General features: G+C 41.6%; 1 non-coding gene across 1 annotated transcript; it reads left to right on the top strand.

The window, feature by feature from the left end:
* The first annotated feature begins 1,876 nt into the window (after positions 1-1,876).
* Positions 1,877-1,995, top strand: LOC145409703 (5S ribosomal RNA). The gene has a single exon (XR_013899151.1). It is a non-coding gene; the product is annotated as a 5S ribosomal RNA (ribosomal RNA).
* Positions 1,996-19,798: the final 17,803 nt, after the last annotated feature.

Here is a 19,798-nt window from a genome sequence, read left to right as displayed (position 1 = left end):
TAAGTTGTCAGTTGTCACGGTGGGAAAAGAAATATACTGAATATATCTCCAGTACTTATGGGAGGAAAAAGGAAAGTCACCACTGACACAAGGGCTATCAACGTATGAAATATAGTAGTAAGTTTTACTTTTTCTGGCTTATTTTGCCAATTCCCTAAAGACAAAAATTTCATAAACTTTCTCAACAGTACACACTGGAGACTACTCCCTCATGAATGCCGAATTGTAGATACTCTTGGCCTGTGAAAAAGTCTCTTTACCCCTGACAGTCGATAATTAATGCTAGTAAAGACAGATTCTTGCTGGTGCTAACTCCTGGCTGGTGCAAATGGATTTACATATTAATATGAAAGAACTGGCTTAACTACCAGTCGGGATTAATATAAGAAGTTTGTGCAAACTGGGAGTAGCAAACTAAAGTAGGCACAATATGGAGAAATGAAACACAGTTCTTACATTTAATCAAGTTCAGAGAGAAGAACTGTGAATTGTTGATTCCAGACAAAATGAATTCTTATGTTACAAGATAACTGAAACGATTAATCACTCACTGAGATCAGACATACTAGCTAACACTTTTAAGCCTAGAAAAACACAGAAAAAAAAATACTGGTTAGTGGAGAATATGGAGTCATGGTTGCAAAGAGACTGGGCGGCACTGCTACTCAGGCCACTGTGTTGCACACTGCATGCAACGCCATTGTTGCCAGTCACCAATTCGATGGGCAAATGGGGGGTTCAAAGAACTGCTAGAGACTGGGTGATAAGCAACTAGAAGGAGGTCATCACAGCTCTGCACTGTTCTTGAGATCCTTCTTTTGTGGCAGCACTACACCAACTGACTAATGTTCTCACACCATCCAGTGAGCAATACATGATCACTGGAACTAGGTATGACTTAGCTTAACGGCTAAAGAGGCAGGGCAGAGGAGCGATAAATACACAAAAGTATCACTCAGTAATGTACCAAGGGCGTGCATAAAAACATTCACTAGTGAAACAATAACAAGCGTTTTGAGAATAGTCCCAATTGGAACACTGTCAGGATGTTTAGCTGAGTGAATATTTCTGGGTTTTTCACTAATGCATCTTGAGTTCCCAGAACAGTACAGTGTCATGAATGTGTATTAAAACATAATGTGGCGAATTCATGACAGCTATTAACAAATCTTAATTTTTTTTGGTGCAGTGGGATTGCTTGTTTCTTGTTTTGCCATCATTTATACAGCTGCAATTTACTTCACAGTGAGACTATTCCCCTTGCCTAACTGTGGTAAGGCACTGTCAGCTGCAAGGGAACATCGATTCTCTGCTTGCAACAACCCTGCAGTGGTGCTTGCTTGCTTGCAGTTGATGGTCTACTTGGCCAGACAGAACCAAGTTGATCAAACAGCAACTACTGTTAAATGTAAAATTAAAATGCTTCCTGAACACAACAGTTTTTGCAACAGTGAAGTACCATGAAAATTTCTTTTATTCATGTTAAAATTCTTCATAAATGCAACCCCTTGCCTCAGCTGAAATATGAACCAGAATGTGTAGGAAGATGGCATACGAGATTCAAACCTGTGATTAGATGCATTTTTCTTTTTTATTTGCTGTTCTTTTATGTATTTTTTCCTGTCTAATGCCCTCTCTGAACGTGCCACTTGTTTGGGATTGCTGGATGTTTGAATGCTGGTTAAATGGTATTCTTCTGTATTTGGGTTTTTATTATATGCAAACACTTATCATTGTAGGTCATAATGTGTTGTAAAATATCACTTTTTCCTTACAATTGATACTTTTATTGTGGAAACTGACATTGGTTTTTAAGTTAGTGTTGGAATTTTGCCATGGGTAGTACTGTATATATTTATTTATTTATTTATTTACTGCCAACGGCCATACCACGTTGAGTACACCGCTTCCCGTCCGATCAGCGAAGTTAAGCAACGTTGGGTCTGGTTAGTACTTGGATGGGTGACCGCCTGGGAACACCAGATGCTGTTGGCATCCCTACGTGTCAAGTGGGGTTGGTGGAGGATTAGTGCCCCTCCCTGTAAAACAATTAACTCTAAGCCCTTGGCCACCCCGTTTGGGATACATGGCGTCTGGCAATGAATGATGAATTTATTTACTGTATTCATTTGTTTATTTTTTGTACTTTATTTTGTAGCAAAAAAGGGCTAAAAAGGCCTTCCTGTGATAGGCATTTTCTGTAGTTATTCAGCCCTTTGTTGTCATTCTCTCAGACACATTATTAACCCATTGAGGCCAGGGATGTCTTTTCATTATAAACATCCCATATCCCAATGACTTTATTCAGCTTATGATAGATTTTTTGAACTGGAGGGGTTAAATATAACATTTATGAACTCCGTCAATACAGTAGGTCTTTCATAAACTTAATAAAAATGTCAGATGGCAGTAAGAATCAAGTAAATAGGACATCCTTTGGACTAAAGGGTTAAATTTGGTCACTCATCTCTCTCAGACCAGAAGACCAGCAGAGATATCCAGGATGTGAAGGAAGTAATAGCTGAGGTGGGAGCCAGAGTGATGCTGGGATGTATGGACAGAGGGGTACTGGATCAGGCTGCATTAGTAATATCCACACTGCACCAACATGATGTCCCCTTCCTAGTGGCACAGGTTTACTTTTATTTTTTTTGTTTAGTTAATTTTTACTTAAGGTATCGAGTGGCAGATGTATGTCAATTACATCTATAATGTTGCCTTTTCAGCAGCACAGCTTCACGTTTATTTTGATATATTTTCTTTTCCATTTTTAGTATGTCCAGCGGCAAGTATACATCAAGTGCATCCATAGGGAAAAATCATCCTTTACCCACCAAAGGATAGGGTGAGGTAGTGTCTGGAGAGAAGAATGGAGAAAACATGATAGAAAGAGAACTACCAAGAGCATGGGCAATTAAATGATCCAGACACTCATCCACTCACAATTCAAGCTCCCAGAATCTTGGCATGACCTAATAGGTTTGACTACTGGTCATTTTTTTTTCCCAAATACAGGGAGACCTCATTATAATGGACTAATGGGGAGGAAGGATGGACAGCATATCTGATGGTTTGTTGTGCATGACATTCGATAGGGATCTGCTATACTGGACATAGGCTCAGTATATATGAAAAGTGGTCTGGTAGGTACCCCATATAAGACAGGTTCTAAGTCCATCCATCATCCAATCCTATGCCGCCCCATGAGGAGTGTAGGAGCCCGGGGCTAGGCAAGTTGGTCCTGACATTTAAGGTGAACAAGTTATATCAATAAATTAATATTGTATGAGTTTGACCTGTATTCCATCAATATATACGCAATCAATAAGCATTACAGAACTAATGTTGGCCCTCATTTAAATAAATAATAATGAAAACAAGAGGAAATACCTGACCAGGGTCTGGTATTTAATAAATTTGTTCGTTAGGTCACCAGATGCTCTCCCTATACCAGACCTTCGTTCGATATTAAACAAAAGTTCTCCAGTAAGGTCAGATGGTCTTTTATATCCAGAGTTTGGTATAAATGGGTCTATTAACCCTTTGAGATTCTGATGGCGTGAAAAATTTGAAATTCAACTTCAGAGATTCCGATGACACGTTTATGCATCATTTTAAGATACTGTACTTTTGTAAAATATTCACCATAAATCATGTTTATGCGTCAGAACAAAGAGACTTGCACGTGACGTCATGGAATAGTTGCTCTATGCGTGGCGGGTACTGCACAGCTTGTCTGACTTGTGGCTTTATCTCTTTATTACTTTATTCTTGGCAAATATTTTTGTACAGCAGTTTATGAAATATTTGGTTTTTGACTAATTTACTTCATCATTTTGACTTTTTATTGTCTTTGTTTTCCATTTTTGAATGTACTGTGGTAAAGTACAACTATTCAGCTTTAAAATGACATGAAAACCAGCATTGTATCTTGAAAAGTGTATTAACACAGACTGGTCAAAGAAAAAGATTGCTAAGCGAACATGTGGCCGAGAATCATACAGAATTGTGCGTTGCTTTTCTTTCTCTTTACTGTGCAAGAACATCCATTAATTGCTATAAAATGTACATTATTATTAAGGTAATTCATTGTAATTTTGCATGGTTTAAACCAGTTTTATATATCTATAGTAGTTTTTTTTTTTTTTTTTTTTTTTTTTTTTTTTTGCCAAATATTTTTCAGTGGCAAGGTATACAAATTTTTGGTTTTTGTCTAACTTCAACCTGTCATATTCATTTTTTATTTTCTTTGTTTTCCTTTTTTGAACATACAGTAATCCCTTTCAGACCTGGATGCCCAAGTCCCGAACATTTTTGGCTCAGGTCTTTGGACGCCAAAAAAAAAAAAAAAAAAAAAAAAAAAAAAAACGATGTGTTCATTCTTACTTTAAATTTGCCGGGTGGTGACAAATAGCAGTGTTTTGGCGTGTAGTTACTCTGACGACCATTAGAGCGGCACTGCATTCCTCCCCAGTTCCCGCCTACTTACCGTCGTGACTGCACGCTCATCGTCACGGCTGCCCATGGCACATATTTGTGAATAAACTGCAATACCTCGCCACTAGACCACATGGGAATTTACAGTGTTGTGCAGTGTTAAGAAATCAGACTTTAGACTGCAAAGGATTAAGTGCAGAATGCAATACTGGCATGTTGCAACTGGTGTGGCACAAGTAAGAACAGAATGTGCAGTGTTAAACAATTATAATTGACAGTGCGAAGAATTAAGTGCAGTGCAACACTGGATTACTGTATGTGCTTGAGGTGCACCCTCACCACTGTCAGTGCCATAGAGGAGGCAGGTTAATCTTCGCGACAGCCACGGATGTGTCGTAAGTACCCTGTACACTACTAAATATTTTCCATACTTCTAATTTCTCATTCTCTGGTTCCTTTTCATTTACTTCATGGTTTCTGTCCCTTATTTATGTGAGTAGGGTCTTAAATAGGTGCTGTTTAGGTCCAGTAGGGAGTGAGTTAGGTGGTTTTCAAAGTTAGGTTGGGCTAGGGTCCATAAATACCTGTCCAGGGGGCATTTTCTCAAGTCCTGGACATGCCTTTGGTTCTATCACGTCGGATCTTGGAGGGATTACTGTACTGCAATAAAATACAACTATTCAGCTTCAGAATAACACCACAACCAGTATCCTGTTGTAAAAAGTGTATTTATGGTGACCAATCAAAGAAAAAAATTGTGAAGCGAATATGTGGCCGAGAATCATAAAGAAAATTGTGCTCCTTTTTCCTTTTGCTTTATTGCACAATAAAATGCTGAAATAACCATAATCTGTATGTCATTGTAAAAGTATGGTTTAAACCAGATTTATATATCATTTTTTTTTTCTCCAAATATATTTCTAAGGTAAGATATGAAATGTTTTGGTGTTCGCCTAAGTTCAACTCGTCATTGTGACATTTTGTTATCTCTGTTTTCCATTTTTGAACATACTACAATAAATTACAACTATTCAGCTCTAAAATGACACCAAACCAACATTCTATCATGAAAAAAGAATGTATACAGAGCCATCAAAGAAAGATACAAAGAAAGATAACTAACAATGACCCTACATTACATTCCTCACACTCCTCTGCACCCCCTCCAAAGTCACTGAATGACTGGTCTCCAATTAGTTACACCTTACATAATGCTAATCCCATCTGAGCATGGTTTTAGGCTGCTACAGTCCACAAACACTCTTCTTACAGACCTGACACAGTGAGTTTTTGATGGCATCAATTCAGCTACTCAACCACACAGAACACTCCTAGTCACATTAGACATTAGCAAAGCTTTTGATGCCATCCCCCTCCAGATCCTCACAAACATAATACTCAATACAAACATGCTCAATAACAGAAAAAGATGGTTGGCTAACTATTTAGCAGGCAGCTGTGCACATGTAACATTTGCCGGTCAGTCATGGAACATTAGAAACGTCACAAACGACATCCCCCAAGAATCTGTTTTGTCCTCTACTCTCTTTCACCCATACATGCATGACATACCCACACTGTAGACACCACAAATACACATGGCTTCCTTTGCAGACAACATAACACATGTGCACACCAAAATATAAACACAGCCACAAGCGTCTTCCAACCCTACCTCAACACTACACGAGTGATTCACCACAAACAGACTCACAGTAGTCCCAGTCAGTGACCCTTCACACATACTGGACACCAGTACATACTCACATTCCATACCACACCATAAACAACACTCCCCCACCACAAACACACACACACACACACACACACACACACACACACACAAGAAGAATTAAATAAACTTCATGAATGAAGTAGTACATGGCAAATGGAATTCAATGTGGACAAGTTTCATGTAATCAAGTTTGGTAAAAGTGGAAAAAGACCTGGTTGGGATTATAAGTTAGGAAATAAAACCCTATACATATCAGAAAGAGAGAAAGACCTAGGTGTGATTATCAATAACAGACTATCTCCGGCTGACCACATCAGCGAGAAGGTACGGAACATGTATACACTGCTTGCAAATATGAGAATAGCATTCACATACATAAATGAAGACATGCTAAGAAGGATAATAACATCATTCATTAGACCAACCCTGGAATATGCATCAGTAGTCTGGAGTCCTCATCTCAAAAAGCATATAGACAAGATAGAAAAAGTTCAAAGGGCCGCTACAAGATGGATACCAAGCTTAAGGGACCTAAGCTACGAAGAAAGACTAAATAAACTGAATCTACCAACACTACAGGAGAGAAGGAAAAGAGGTGACATGATAATGCTATATAAGTGCATATCAGGAAAGGAGAAAATAGACATAAATGATTACATAACATATGGAGAAGCATCAGCAAGAGGACACTGCAAAAAACTGCATAAGAAGAGAGGTGATAAAGACGTAAGGAAATTCAGTTTCCCAAACAGAGCAATTGATCAATGGAATACACTACCGAATGAAATAGTGTGTGCCAAAACAATTCACAAATTTAAGGATATGTACGATAAATATGGTTTAAGACTCGGGACAGTACGAGCTTGACTCATTCCTGTAAAGATACAATTAGGTAAGGTAAAAAATTAGGTATGAACACACACACACACATTAGTGGAGTACCACAGGGTTCAGTGCTGGCACCAATCATGTATTTAGTGTATATAAATGATATAAACAGTAATACTGGAAATGAGAGCTATCTGAATATGTTTGCAGATGATGCAAAAATACAAAGGAGAATTACTAACACAGACTCTTGTAAAGAGCTACAAGAAGAATTAAATAAACTCCATGAATGGAGTAATACTTGGCAAATGGAATTCAATGTGGACAAGTGTCATGTAATCAAGTTTGGTAAAAGTGGAAAAAGACCTGATTGGGATTATACGTTAGGAAATAAAACCCACACACATAAAAAAGAGAGAAGGACCTAGGTGTGATTATCAGTAACAGACTATCTCTGGCTGACCACATCAGTGAGAAGGTACGGAACATGTATACTATCTATCTATTGCCAGACGCCTCAATCCCGTTTGGGGTGGCCACAAACAAATCGCCTCCAAGTCGCCCTGTCCCCCGCCATTTCACTACCCTGCTCCCAACTCACACCCCCCTCTCTCATATACCTCTCCACCCCATCCCTCCATCTCATCCTCGGTCTCCCCCTCCCTCTTCCACCCTCCACCTCGCTCACATACACTCTCTTCGTCAGTCTTTCACCCTCCATCCTCTCCACATGGCCAAACCACCTCAGTGTGTTCCTCACAACGCTTCCTATCACATCCACATCAACACCACAACGCTCCTTTATATCCTCATTCGTCAGCCTGTCTCTCCACGTAACTCCACAAGCTCCTCTTAAATAACTCATTTCCACTGCTCTCACTCTTGACTTGTGTCCTTCCAACAACGTCCAAGCTTCACTTCCGTACGTTAGAGTTGGTATCACAATACTGTCATGTAGTAACTTTTTTACTTCCATGCTCACTTCCCTGTTTCTTATCACTGCTTTCAAGGAACCAGCAACCTTTCTTCCCTGCTGTACCCTTTCAAGCACTTCACCCTCCAAACCTCCATCCTTACTCATCACACTACCCAAATACTTAAACGTACTCACATTTTCCAATTCCTCACCATCCAACCTCGCTATACATTCACTGACTTCACCTCTCTCAAAGACCATCACTTTACTCTTCCCTACATTCACCTTTAGGTTCCGTTTCTTACACACTCTCTCAAACTCATCCACCAAGCCTTGCAGCTCCCCTTCATCTTCACTCAACAACACAGTATCATCTGCAAACAACAGTACAGGGAGTTTCCAAACACTATCCTCTCTCACCAGGGCCACTCCAACATCCACTACCCTACCTTGTACCTCTTTTATTACCCCATCCATGTACAGATTGAACAACCATGGAGACATGACACATCCCTGTTTCAAACCAACTTTCAAAGAGAAAAATTCACTTAGTTCACCATCCACACGCACTGCAGCCTTAGCACCATCATACATACTCTTCACAGCATTCAACAACTTCCCATCTACTCCATATATTCTTAACACTTTCCACAATCCTTGTCTATCCACCCTGTCATATGCTTTCTCCAAATCCATGAAAGCCGCATACAACTTCTTTCCCTTCTCTAGAAACTTTTCCACTAAAGATCTAAGAATGAATATCTGATCTACACAACCTCTTCCCTTCCTAAAGCCTCCCTGTTCTTCTCCAACTAATTTCTCTGTTCTTTCTCTAACTCTGTCTATAAGTATCCTACCATACACTTTTCCTATTATACTAAGAAGACAAATGCCCCTATGATTACCACACACTTCTTTTTCCCTTTTCCTTTGTACAAGGGAATAATTATACCTGACTTCCAATCCTCCGGGACTCTACCTTCCTCCCAGGCCAATCTGCACATCTTCCACATCCATTCTACTACTATCTCTCCCCCATGCTTCAGCATCTCACCACACACTCCATCAATTCCTGGGGCTTTCCCCGATTTAACTTTCTTCATTGCTTCCACAACCTCTATCCTACTGATTTCTACCTGTCTTCTCACCTCCCTCCTTCTCCCAGCCATTCCCCAGCCACTTATACTCGCATTACTTCCATCCTCTACGTTCAACAATTCCTTAAAGTGTTCTCTCCATCTGCTCACTTTTTCTCCCTTCTCCACTAGTAATCTACCATGTTTATCTTTCACTCCCCTGCTAACTTCACTTCCACCCTGTCTTACTCTTTTCACTTCTCTCCAGAACATTTTCTTACAGTCCCTCCACTTTACACTCAAATTCCTTCCAAATATGCTTGCAAATATGAGAATAGCATTCACATACATAAATGAAGACATGCTAAGAAGGATAACAACATCATACATTAGACCAACCCTGGAGTATGCATCAGTAGTCTGGAGTCCTCATCTCAAAAAACACGTAGACAAGATTGAAAAAGTTCAAAGGGCCGCTACAAGATGGATACCAAGCTTAAGGGACCTAAGCTACGAAGAAAGACTAAATAAACTGAATCTACCAACACTACAGGAGAGAAGGAAAAGAGGTGACATGATAATGCTATATAAATGCATATCAGGGAAGGAGAAAATAGACATAAATGATTACTTAACATATAGCAATGCTGTATGGCAGTGAGACCTGGGCAGTGAAGGAGGAAGATATTCGCCGGCTCAGGCATACAGAAATGACAATGATTAGGTGGATGTGCAGTGCGTCCCTGCATCCAAGGCCTGGAGGGGCTGGGTTTACAATGGAAGAGTTGAGAGGTAGGATGGGACTGGAGTGTATTGGTGTTGTGATGAGGAGAGGTAGATTGAGGTGGTTTGGACATGTGGAGAGGATGGGGGATGATAATTGGGTGAGGAAGGTGAGAAGTGTTAATATTGGGGGTGGGGTTATGAGGGGTAGACCGAGAAAGACATGGGACGCGGTCATTAAGTGTGACCTTAGGGTTAAGGGACTGAACAGGGAGGCTGCAATGGATCGTGCAGTGTGGAGAGCTGCCATTAGGTGACCAAGGCCGACACATGCAAGCATGTTGGAGCCTTTAAAAACAAAACAAAACAAAACGATAGCAAGAGGACACTGCAAAAAATTGCATAAGAAGAGAGGTGATAAAGACGGAAGGAAATTCAGTTTCACAAACAGAGCAATTGATCAATGGAATGCACTGCCGAATGAAATAGTGTGTGCCAAAACAATTCACAAATTTAAGAATACACACACACACACACACACACATATAAAATCCTTGGTGTCACATACAATATGTCAATATCATTTAAGCTACACATCGCAAACTATCAATCTATCCATTGCCAAGCACCTTAATCCAGTAAGGGGTGGCCACAAACAAAGTGCCTTCGTGTCGCCCTGTCCCCCTCCATTTCACAGCCCTCCTTCCAGCTCACACCCCCCTCTCTCATATACCTCTCCACTCCATCCCCCCATCTCATCCTTGGCCTCCCCCTCCCTCTCCCCCCCTCCACCTCACACATACACTCTCCTCATCAGTCTCTCACTCTCCATCCTCTCCTCATGGCCAAACCACCTCAGTGTGTTTCTCCTAATGCTTTCTATCACATCCACATCCGCACCACAACGCTCCTTCACTTTCTCATTTGTCAGTCTCTCTCTCTCCATTGACTCCACGTGCCCCTCTCAAATAACTCGTTTCCATTGCTCTTACTCATGACTTGTGTCCCTCCAACAAGGTCCAAGCTTCACTTCCATACATTAGAGTTGGTATCACAGTACTGTCATGCAGTAACTTTTTCACTTACATGCTCACTTCCCTGTTTCTTATCACTGCTTGCAAGGAACCAGCAACCTTTCTTCCTTGTTGTACCCTTTTAAGCATTTCACCCTTTAAACTTCTGTCCTTACTCATCACAATACCCAAGTACTTAAACACATTCACATTTTCCATTTCCTCCTCATCCAGCCTCACTGTATATTCAGTGACTTCATTTCTCTTGAAGACTATAACTTTATTCTTCTGTACATTCACCTTTAGATTCCATTTCTTACACACTCTGCCAGACTCATTCACCATGTCTTGCAGCTCGCAGCTCCCCTTCGTCTTCACTTAACAACACAGTATCATTTGCAAACAACAGTACAGGTAGTTTCCAAACACTGCCCTCTCTCATTAGGGCCGCTCCAACATCCACTGCCCTACCTTGCATTTCTTTTATAACCCCATCCATATAGATTTTGAATAACCATGGAGACGTGACACATCACTGTTTTAATCCAACTTTCAAATAGAGAAACTCACTCAGTTCACTTTTTACCTGCACAGCAGCCTTAGGAGCCTTGTACATACTCTTCACGACATTCAGCAACTTCCCCATATATTCTTAATACTTTCCACAATCCTTGTCTTTTCACCCGATCACATGGTTTCTCCAAATCCACATTGGCCAGATACATCTTCCTTCCCTTCCCTAGAAACTTTTCCATTAAAGACCTAAAAATGAATATCTGATATACACAACCTCTTCCCTTCCTTAAAGCTCCCTGTTCTTCTCCTGCTAATTCCTTTGTTATTTCCCAACTCTGTCAGTAAGTATCCTGTCATATACATTTCCTATTATAGTAAGAAAGCAAATGCTCTTGTGATTACTGCACACTTCTTTTTCCCCTTTTCCTTTGTACAGGGAACTAATTATACCTGACTTCCAATCCTCCAGGACTATACCTCCCTCCCAGGCCAATCTGCATGTCTTCCACATCCATTCTACTACCATCTCTTCCCTATTTTTCAGCATTTCACCACACACTCCATCAATTCCTGGGGGTTTCCCCATTTTGACTTTTTTCATTGCTTCCACAACTTCAATCCTACTGATTTCTTCCCCTCTTCTCACATCCCTCCTTCTTCCAGCCATTCCCCAGCCACTTACTGCTTTCATTCGCTGTGTTCAAAATTCCTTAAACTGCTCTCTCCATCTGCTCACTTTTTCTCCCTTCTCCACTAGTAATCTACCATTTTTATCTTTCAGTCCCTGACTAACTCCTCTAACACTCTTTACCTCTTTCCAGAACATTACATTCCCTCCACTATACAGGACACTCACATTCCTTCTAAATTCCTCATCCACTCTCTTCCTTCTCTTTTTAATCTTTTCACTTCTGTCTTCCTCCCCAAATATAACTCTCTTTTCTGTCTCTCAGCTTCCTCCTTACCCCTGTTTCTCGTCCACTCATTATATGCTTTCTTTTTTTGTGCCATAGCCTGTCTCACCTCTTCATTCCACCATGCTTTTCCTTTCACCCCTTTTCGTCTTCTCTTCACCCTGCACACCACCTTACATGCTGCACAGATTTCTTCTGTGAATATCTTGCACACCTTCCAGATCCCCCTTGTGCTCCAAATCATATTTACCCAATTGCTTCTCCACTTCTCTCTTACATTCTGCCTTTTTCTCATCCTCTTGTAACCTTTCCACTCTCCTTGTATGAACTACTTCCTCATTTCCCTCCCTTCTTCTATTCCTCCATTTCATTTGAACCTTAACTCTCACCACCACGAAGTGGTGATCAGAAAGTCCACTCCCCAACCTCTATATGCCCTTGCAAATATTGCCCACCTTCTCATTCTATCATCCATACTCACATAGTCAGTCATTGCCTTCCATTTATTCAGTTCACCACCCACCCTGTTCATCACTCGCCACGTATACGTGTGGATCATTTTGTGTCTGAAGAGGGTATAGGCTATCACCAACCCCCTCCTGGCACAGATGTCCACTAGAGCACTGCCATTCTCATCCACTTCTGCAGGCACACTCCACTCACCAACTACTCCATCAGTCTTTACATTCCCTACTTTTCCATTCATATCTCCAATCAAAAACTCTCTCATTCTTTTCAGAATTTACCATGCACGCTTTCACATTTGCCCAGAACTCTTCTTTCGCTCTGCTTGCACAATCTTGCATTGGTGCAAACACAGACACAATTGGCCACATTTGTAGTCCAACTTTCAGTCTTACCCACACAATCCTAGAGCCAACTGATCCATACTCTTTTATATATTCCTTCCATCTCTTGCACACAACAATACTGACTCCTTCTTTTGCCCTCACATTCTCACCCACTCCTGCACATATACCCAATCCATACTCCCATTCTCTCACACTCTCACTTCTTCATTTTGTTTCAGTCAATCCACATACATCCACATTTGCACCCATAAGCACCAGGACAATCTCTCTCACATTCACCTCATCATTTGCACCCCTTACATTCCATGTCACAGTCCGTGCCATGTCCTTTATTCGGTCCTTAGTTGTCACCTTTTGGTCAGTCCTGGTCCGAGGCTGCTTGTTTGTATTTTTGGTTAATTGTTATCCGGGGAAGGGCACTAACCCTCCACCACTTGTTGTCACATAGGGAACATGTGTTGGTTAGTTAAAAGGTTACCACCCAGTGTTGTAAATTATTTCCTTGTTTACAGGAAATCATTTGGCTAACCAGTCAGTGTACAAGTACCCAAAAATGGAGTACTCTTATAAATCACAAACATCAGAAATAAATTAACACCAAGACTTAATGCCCTAAGGTCACTGGCCCATACAACATTTGGACACAACAAAGAAACTACCACTACAGTTCGTTTTCATTTTTGTTTTTGAAGGCTCCAACATGCTTGCATGCGTCGGCCTTGATCACCTAATGGCGGTTCTCTATGCTGCTCAGTCCCTGGTAGCTTCCCTATTTAGTCCTTTATCCCTGAGGTCACACTCAATGGCCTCCTCCCAGGCCTTTTTTGGTCTGCCTCTTGCTGCCCTACCCCCAGCATTAACACTGCTCACTTTCTGCACCCAAGTATCATTCCCCAACCTCCCCACATGCCCAAACCATCTCAATCTACTTTTCCTCATCACAACATCAATACACTCCAGTCCCATCCTACCTCTCAGCTCTTCCATCGTATACCTAACCTCCCCATGCCATACACTCAAGGACGCACTGAACATCCACCTAATCATTGCCATTTCTGTATATTTGAGCCTGCATATATCGTCTTCCATTACTGCCCAGGACACATTATCATACAGCATTACACTCTTAGCATGGATGGAGAGCCCTCTCAGTGTCAGGGGAGGCAACAGTTCCCTGAACTTTTTCCAGCCACTCCTCACTGTAGCTCCAGCCCCACCTTCAGCACATAACATGTCTCCCAAATAACAAAACTGTTCCACCTACTCAAGAGACTCACCAGCAACAAGTTCAGTCTTTTCACATCTGGCAATATCCATATGCTCTCCCCAACACACCACACACATTAAATCTGTATTATCTCCTAGTCCACCTCTAATACCACTACATCTCTTTTGCACTCACTTATCTCAAATAGTGCACGAGATGGAATGACTTCCCACACCTTTGTGACAAATCACACATGGCCAGTCTCCCTCTTCATTGACAGTATCACTCCCATCCCTAGATACCATCACTTTCGTTTTATCTGCATTTACCCTTAGAGCCTTGTTCCCCATACCATATTTCCACTTCCTAAATGTTTCCTCCGCCTCCCTTTCATTTTCTGCAGTCAACACCAAATCATCTGCATACAACATTTCCCAGGGGGGTCCAATTTTGAAGTCATGTGAGAGGCCTTCAGGTACCATGATAAACAACAAGGGGCTCAAGACTGACCTCTAATGCACACCAACATTCACAGAAAACTCATCACTCAAATCTCCATTCACTCTTACCTGGGTGTGAGCACCCACATATGTGGCCACAACGACCCTAACCAGCCACTTCTCGATCCCAAGCTTTCTCATTGTCCATGTACCACCTCTCTAGGGACTCTGTCAAATCAACAAAACAAAGTACAGTTCTTTTTTCTTTCCTATATATTTTTGTTGAAGCTGTCGAATGTTGACTGTGGCATCAGTGGTCCCTTTGCCTGGCATAAACCCAAAGTGCATCTCATCAATATTCACTCTTTCTTTAATCGTACCTTCTAGAACTCTCCATTACCTTCATTATCTGGTTTAAAAGCTTTATGCCTCTATAATTTCCTCTTTCTAGGTCATCACCCTTCCCCTTGAACACATTTACAGTTACACTCTTCTGCCAGTCATGTGGGACAACACACTTCTGTATAATCGTATTTATCAGGTCAGAGACTAACCTCACTCTCGTATCTCCTGAGGCTTTCAACATTTCAGCAGTCAACCCAGACACACCTGCTGCCATCCACACCTGCATCCTGCCAATTGCCCCGCTCACTGTAGCAGCGTTCATCAAAGCCCAAGGGCCAAACAATGGATCTGCTGGCTCCAAACCTTCCCTGTCCCAGTCAAACTCCTCATCAACAACTGTCTGTAATGCTCTCTCCGTGCATCTTTAATATCCCTACTGTTCATCACTACCCATCCTTCATCATTCTTCACACACTGCTCAACTATTCTTCATCTGATTTGCCATCTTAAAAATCATATTTTTCCCTTCCACACGATTTAGGTTATCAAGTAAAAGTCAGTACACCTACAGACCATGTACACCATGAAATCAAAGTCCTCAAAGTCAAGAATCATCTAGACATGAGAGACACACAAATTCTTGCTGCAGCCTCCACAAACCCACACCATCTACTACATTACATGGGAGCACATCCACACACACCAGGGAACATCAAAACAACACCCAACACATGATATCATACACACACAGAGGGGGTCATCACAGGTGGACGTCCGACATCGGCGCTCCGTACCAAACCAACACGGCCAGTGGCATTACCTAAATTAGTATCTTTGAATGAGTCAAGCTCTGTACCAGGTTAGACTAAATGATTTTTCATTATTAAAAGGAAAAAAAAAAATAAGTTTAAACAAGACTGGTTCAAACAGAACAAAGAACCACGAGGGAAAAAATGCGCTGAGTCAGCTGGGTTTGTTTAGACTACAGCAACACAGGGAAAGTGTACATACTCTGTTCATTTAGTATTACAAAATGGATACATACTTCAGTAAAACAAATTTGGAAAAGAAAAGGGATAAAAGTAAAAAGCAAAATAATGATTTCTACCAAGAACTGGTTGAAGTGGAGACTCACAATAGACTGGTTGAACGTGTACACAAACTAGAAATGGCTTTCAAAAATGAAATTGATGAAATAAAGAAGCAAATACACTTGCAAAGGAAGAGATAGAAAAACTAGGAAGGGAGGCCAATAAGAAAGACACAACCATCAGTGAACTAACAGTGGAATTGAGTACGCTTAGGAAGAAAGTGAGTGAAATGGCAAGTACAGTAGTCAATCACGAGAGTGTTATGGAAAAGTTCAAAAATGACACAGAGACAATTAGGCAAGCAAGCAGTCTTACGGACCAGAGCAGTGATATTGAGGAGAAGATAACACAGGTGAATGAAGCTGTGCAGAGCTACAAAAATGATGTAGAAACCATGTATGCTGAAATGGTGAAAGTAAAGAAAGACTTAGAAACAAGGGTGGAGGAAAAAAGCATTAAAAAGGAGTGAAAAGAATAATCCAAAACAATCCAAAGTTAGTCAGAGATTCAGTAGAGATAAACAGATCAATAGTAATCACTGGTATAGAAGAGGAAGAAGTTAAAAACAAGATCACAAGAGACAAAAAGGAGATGGCAAATGTAATGAGCTTACTGAAAGAAGTATCAGAGGAAATCTGTAGTAAAGACATAGAGGAACACAAAAGGTTAGGGAAATACGAGAAAAGCAAGACTATCTATCTATCTATCTATTGCCAGACGCCTCAGTCCCGTTTGGGGTGGCCACAAACAAATCGCCTCCAAGTCGCCCTGTCCCCCGCCATTTCACTGCCCTGCTCCAAACTCACACCCCCCTCTCTCATATACCTCTCCACCCCATCCCTCCATCTCATCCTCGGCCTCCCCCTCCCTCTTTCCCCCTCCACCTCACTCACATACACTCTCTTCGTCAGTCTTTCACCCTCCATCCTCTCCACATGGCCAAACCACCTCAGTATGTTCCTCATAACGCTTCCTATCACATCCACATCAACACCATAACGCTCCTTTATATCCTCATTCGTCAGCCTGTCTCTCCATGTGACTCCACAGGCTCCTCTTAAATAACTCATTTCCACTGCTCTGACTCTTGACTTGTGTCCTTCCAACAACGTCCAAGCTTCACTTCCGTACGTTAGAGTTGGTATCACAATACTGTCATGTAGTAACTTTTTCACTTCCATGCTCACTTCCCTGTTTCTTATCACTGCTTTCAAAGAACCAGCAACCTTTCTTCCCTGCTGTACCCTTTCAAGCACTTCACCCTCCAAACCTCCATCCTTACTCATCACACTACCCAAGTACTTAAACGTACTCACATTTTCCAATTCCTCACCATCCAACCTCGCTGTACATTCACTGACTTCACCTCTCTCAAAGACCATCACTTTACTCTTCCCTACATTCACCTTTAGATTCCGTTTCTTACACACACTCCCAAACTCATCCACCAAGCCTTGCAGCTCCCCTTCGTCTTCACTCAACAACACAGTATCATCTGCAAACAACAGCACAGGGAGTTTCCAAACACTATCCTCTCTCACCAGGGCCACTCCAACATCCACTACCCTACCTTGTACCTCTTTTATTACCCCATCCATGTACAGATTGAACAACCATGGAGACATGACACATCCCTGTTTCAACCCAACTTTCAAAGAGAAAAATTCACTTAGTTCACCATCCACATGCGCTGCAGCCTTCACACCATCGTACATACTCTTCACAGCATTCAACTACATCCCATCTACTCCATATATTCTTAACACTTTCCACAATCCTAGTCTATCCACCCTGTCATATGCTTTCTCCAAATCCATGAAAGCCGCATACAACTTCTTTCCCTTCTCTAGAAACTTTTCCACTAAAGATCTGAGAATGAATATCTGATCTACACAACCTCTTCCCTTCCTAAAGCCTCCCTGTTCTTCTCCAACTAATTTCTCTGTTCTTTCTCTAACTCTGTCAATAAGTATCCTACCATACACTTTTCCTATTATACTAAGAAGACAAATGCCCCTATGATTACCACACACTTCTTTTTCCCCTTTTCCTTTGTACAAGGGAATAATTATACCTGACTTCCAATCCTCCGGGACTCTACCTTCCTCCCAGGCCAGTCTGCACATCTTCCACATCCATTCTACTACTATCTCTCCCCCATGCTTCAGCATTTCACCACACACTCCATCAATTCCTGGGGCTTTCCCTGATTTAACTTTCTTCATTGCTTCCACAAGTTCTATCCTACTGATTTCTTCCTGTCTTCTCACCTCCCTCCTTCTCCCAGCCATTCCCCAGCCACTTATACTCGCATTACTTCCATCCTCCACGTTCAACAATTCCTTAAAGTGTTCTCTCCATCTGCTCACTTTTTCTCCCTTTTCCACTAGTAATCTACCATTTTTATCTTTCACTCCCCTGCTAACTTCACTTCCACCCTGTCTTACTCTTTTCACCTCTCTCCAGAACATTTTCTTACAGTCCCTCCACTTTACACTCAAATTCCTTCCAAATTCCTCATCCACTCTCTTCTTACTCTCTCTTACTAATCTTTTCACCTCTCTCTTTCTTTCTACATATAACTCTCTCTTCCGCCTCTCAACCTCTTCCACGCCCCTATTTCTCATCCATTCATTGTATGCTTTCCTCTTTTGTGCCACAGCCTGTTTCACCTCTTCAGTCCACCACGCTGTTCCTTGCACCCCCCTCCGTCTTCTCTTCCTTCCACACACCACATCACATGCTGCACATATTTCTTCTGTAAATATTCTACACACACCTTCCACGTCCCCCATCTGCTCCAATTCATATTTGCCCAATCGTTCCTTCACTTCTCTCTTATACTCTGCCTTTTTCTCATCCTCTTGTAACCTTTCCACTCTCCTTGCAACTACTCCTTCCTCTCGTCTTTCCCTTCTTCTGTTCCACCATCTTACTTGGACTTTAATTCTGGCCACCACCAAGTAGTGGTCAGAAAGTCCACTCCCCCAACCTCTATAAACTCTTGCATCCAATATACATCTTCGCATCCTTTCATCCACACACACATAATCAATCATTGCCTTCCTTTCATTCAGTTCGCCACCCACCCTTCTCATCACTCGCCATGTATACCTGTGGATCATTTTATGCCTGAAGAGGGTATTGGCTATCACCAACCCCCTCCCAGCACAAATGTCCACTAACGCACTGCCATTCTCATCTATCTCAGCAGGCACACCCAACTCACCAACTATTCCATCCACCTTCACATTCCCAACTTTACCATTCATATCACCAATCAAAAACACTCTCTCATTCCTTCCAAACTTTTCCATGCACACTTCTACATTTGTCCAGAACTCTTCTCTCACTCTTCTAGCACGATCTTGCGTTGGTGGATACACACACACAATCGCCCACATTTGTATTCCAACTTTCAACTTTACCCACACAATCCTTGATCCAACTGATCCATACTGTCTTATGCTCCTCTTCCATCTTTTACTCACAACTATACAAACTCCTTCCTTTGCCCTCTTATTCTCACCTACTCCTGCACATATACCCCATCCATACTCCCATTCTCTCACACTTTCTCCTCTCCATTTTGTTTCAGTTATTCCACATACATCCACTTTCGCATCCTCAAGCACCTGGACAATCTCTCTCTCTTTCACCTCATCATTCGCTCCCCTTACATTCCACGTTCCAATTGCAATGTCCTTTGTCCGGTCCTTGGTTGTCAACGTTTGGTCAGTCCTTG

This window comes from Coenobita brevimanus, chromosome 82, assembly GCF_032717465.1.
Source record: "Coenobita brevimanus isolate Jiangsu-jjx chromosome 82, ASM3271746v2, whole genome shotgun sequence".
Taxonomy (NCBI): Eukaryota; Metazoa; Arthropoda; class Malacostraca; order Decapoda; family Coenobitidae; genus Coenobita; species Coenobita brevimanus.
The sequence above is the reverse complement of the archived record's forward strand: the minus strand, read 5'-3'. Positions and strand labels throughout refer to the sequence as shown.